This window comes from Cicer arietinum, chromosome 8, assembly GCF_000331145.2.
Source record: "Cicer arietinum cultivar CDC Frontier isolate Library 1 chromosome 8, Cicar.CDCFrontier_v2.0, whole genome shotgun sequence".
Lineage (NCBI taxonomy): Eukaryota > Viridiplantae > Streptophyta > Magnoliopsida > Fabales > Fabaceae > Cicer > Cicer arietinum.
Window position 1 is genome coordinate 20,471,948 of NC_021167.2, and position 3,999 is coordinate 20,475,946.

At 34.0% G+C, this 3,999-nt stretch overlaps 1 long non-coding RNA gene and 1 pseudogene across 2 annotated transcripts; both read right to left on the reverse strand.

The window, feature by feature from the left end:
• Positions 1-1,244, reverse strand: part of LOC105851142 (pto-interacting protein 1-like) — a 2,084-nt pseudogene extending 840 nt beyond the window's left edge.
• A 267-nt stretch (positions 1,245-1,511) lies between these two features.
• On the reverse strand, positions 1,512-3,280 carry LOC140918627 (uncharacterized). 2 transcript variants are annotated; one of them, XR_012161680.1, is made up of 4 exons: positions 2,513-3,280; positions 1,940-2,020; positions 1,662-1,813; positions 1,531-1,561 (listed from the first exon to the last, which is right to left on the reverse strand). It is a non-coding gene; the product is annotated as an uncharacterized lncRNA (long non-coding RNA). The 2 variants fall into 2 exon arrangements; XR_012161679.1 differs by having other exon boundaries at positions 1,512-1,813; positions 2,513-3,278.
• Between the last annotated feature and the right edge of the window lie 719 nt (positions 3,281-3,999).

A 3,999-nucleotide genomic window follows, 5' to 3' on the forward strand; every position in this document is an offset into this window, starting at 1 on the left:
TGTAACTTGAAATCTTACTCTGGTGCATGGTAACCAAAGGTTCCAAGGACACGGGTTGAATGAAGACGTGTAGCCATGTCTGGAGCCTGATTTGACAAATCAAAATCTGCAATTTTAGCAAAATCATCATTAAAGATCAGCACATTGCTTGACTTGATGTCCCGGTGAATAATATGGATATCAGCTTTCTCATGCAAGTATTCAAGCCCTCTTGCAGCCCCATCAACAATTTTTACTCTCTGTGCCCATGTCAAAATTGGACCAGGTTGTGCTCCTGTAACCCCCTATCTGCCTACATGTAAAAGAACAATGATGAGAACATTTAAATATAAGTAAAATACAGACTATAATCTATAATTTATCAGTTCCTTAATGTAGAAAGAAATTCAACCACTGTTTATCAATGTTTGATACTTTTCTAACATGACCAGTTGAAAGGCAAAATCATATACCATGTAAAATGACATGAAGAGACCCATTAGATGTAAATTCATAAGCAAGAATACAGGAGTTTCCATCAACGCAATATCCAAGCAAGTGAAAAAAAATTTCTTGCTTCAGCCTTGATACCATTGAAACCTGAAAGCTCAGAAAACCACATGGTGTCTGTATGGGAACAACATCAATGATGTAACAAAAAATACTGAGCCAAGGTTGTCGCACAAATATACCTGGGCCAAGAATTCCTCGTCAGGCTGTTTACTGGCATCTAACTTCTTGACTGCTGCAGCCGGCCCATTTTTAAGAACTTCATAGTATACTCTTCCATAGGATCCCTCTCCAATAAGAGAATCTTGTCCAAAGTTATCAGTAACTTCTTTCAGTTCATCTGATGTATCTTAGGAACTTTAATGGGCTGCACTTTAACAACCTAAGCTCCCTGTTTTGCAGTCTCAAAAGCATGATAATTTCCATCATTCCCTGCAAAGTGGAATTTGTTAGAATTTTTACATCAAACGCAAGTCAGGTAAATATAAGAAAACCAATTAACCCAGTTAAATGTTGTAAACAACATCTCAATTGCATATTATGGGTTCAATCCAGTCAAAACAGAAACACCCCTCATTTGACAACATTATACACAGAATGGCAAGCATATTAATATGGATTATCTCAATGTTAACCAATATGATCAACCTCAATTGAATAGAATATCAAACCTATTTCAGAAAAAACAAGGATACTTAATGAACATGCTAATGAAATAATTAAAAGATATAGATACTAACCATCAAAATAAACATGGTACCGTAGAATATTTGTTATAATTGTACCAGGGTGAAGGGAGTTAACAGTTATTTGCACTCCTTCTTCTTGTCAAACAAAGGTATATACAAGGTTCAACATCAAACTCAACCGATAAGTTCACACCATTTAATAAAGTTGAAGCATATGAAATTGCATAAATAATTTTTTGTGACTATACCTTCAAGCGCCTTGAAAGCTCATCGGCATGTAAAATATTCGCAAGCTTTGATTGTCCATAAGCAGAATAACTGCTATATCTGTAAAAAAGCAGACAAGGAAGGGTGAAATTATATAGCTCCGGGAAATTAAAATACTGAACATGAAAGGTTAACATTTTATATAAAAAACTATATTATGAGCCTTGTATAGAGAAAAGAATGCTTGTACATTAACCACTGCAGCCAGATGATTACACTGATTCATTGTTGATCTTATCGAAACGAATCCATTCACTACATGCAAATCTGTGAGCCCTTGATGATACAATAACTATCCTGCCTTCCCGGCTACACTCTCTTATAGTTTTTTTCAGTCTCTAATAAAAGGTTTGTCAACAGAAAATGGCCTACATAATAGTATCAAGTATTACCTTCAATTTTTTGTTTTGAAATTGACAACAAGAGAGTAAATAACAACTTTCTTTTAGAGACATATATGTTATAATGTGAGGATACCATGCAATATACATTACCTAAATGATTGGTTGCAAATTGCAATTCAATATTGTCTTGGGAAAAGCATGAATGGAGTAGCCATAAGCCCTGCATTGTTACTTGAAAAGAAAAGAAAAAGAGAATATTATTTGTTTCAACTTTCAAATGTGAAATCTATACATATATTATGTAGCATCAATACTTCAAATTGAAAACGTGTTTCGTGTCTAATGGTGACACTAAACGAACACATGTAACTATATCTCAACTTTCAAATGTGTAATCTATACATCAATTATGTAGCACTAACACTTCATATTAAAGGCGTGTCCATGTCCGAAACCAACATAGGTAGTTACATTTATTCACTTCTACTTTTTCAATTTATTACTAGTGACTATGTGTTAGTGTGTAGATTTCTCTACTCGTCCTATAAGGGTTTTCTGATTCAAGAACCATCGAGGCCGATTCTGTAATTGTTGATGTGTTAGTATTTCATAGCATATATATCTATACATAAAGACATATAAGACATTTTTTTATACTCAATCTGAAATTTAAATAACAACATTAGTCCATATACATCTGAAAAAAGTAAGGTTAGAACTAACTTAGAATTTCTTGCATTAGAATGTTGAGTGGAAGCCCAGAGGAGTTAAAAACAGCTGCAAATTTTCTGACAGATGCCATAGAGCTAAGATCTAATTCCATAACATCAATTTTAGCAGCAGGAATTTCCTTAAGTATAGTTTCTCTGATATTCATTCCATTGTTCACATTCCTAACTGCCATAACAACATGAACACCACGCAAAGCAATAACTCTGGTTGTTTCCAAACCAAGACCACTTGATGCTCCTGAAAATATCCAACTACTCAATAATAATAATATTGCAGATCACAAAAACTTCAACCCTCATACAATCCATGAACTTCATCAAAGCTATCAAACTCATTTGGTGTGAAATTCAAATCAAAGAATACAGATTCTAACGCGGGAATACAATCCAAGTTTGCTGTCAGACTAAGGAAGCACATCACAACATATATACACCATAAGCTGGCATACAATATCTTCCTACCATTTCATTACTAATTAAGAATCAAACAAAGAAGAATTCATCCCTAATTAAGAATCAAAACAATAATAAGCACTTTATAAGATAAGAGGTGATACCTAGGGTCCTAATCTAGAGATCAAAATCAAGTATCTATGTAAATATTTATGAAAGTTCAGGAAAAAAACCATCATCTCTATGCAACACACTTTGGTGATTTTTTCACTTGTGGACCATGCAAAGCCAAGACTTAAATCAATGTAAATGAATGTTCATTGCTCATGAAGATTGTCATTACTATTTAACATGTTGTGTGATTTTTGAATTACCAATATCAAGAGTAGAAAATTGCTACTAGAGGCTGCAATATAGCTGGCTATCACAATAAACCAGGGAGCCACCTAATATCTGCCTTGAAGAATCCGACACTTTGAAACGACAGTGTCATAGATTTGAGAAGAAGATTTATAGGTGAAGTCAACCGTGGAGCCTGATAATCCGATGAAGAGGTCTTGAAGGAAATGGAATTCGAGGAAATTGTGATGGAAGAACGATATTCATTTATTTGAGATGGAAGAACGATTTCAAACTTAATTTTTACGGTCAGACGACAAACGAAATTGAACAAAATTGGATGAACAAAATTGAATCGAAAGAAGAAGATGAGCGATTTTACGATTTGAGAGAAGAAGAGCTAAATTGAATTGCAGAAAATTGAATTGCTACAAGAGAGAAGAAGGGAAAAACTGAATCTGCTTAATTGTTATTAGAGAAATCCGATAACAAAAAGATTGAAGAAGAATATGAATCGGAAAGTCGAACGAAATCGAATTGTTACTAGATAAGTAGAGCGATTTCTGAGAGGGAAAATGGAAAAACGATATTTCCGTAACTGAAATGAGAGAAACTTCTGAGAGGGAAGTAAGGAAAATAGGTTCAACGAAACATGAGAGAAATGAAAATGGATTTAACAAACATGAGACAAACTGAAATGGGTTTAACGAAATAGGAGAGAAATGGGAAGAAAGGGAAAACCATTTT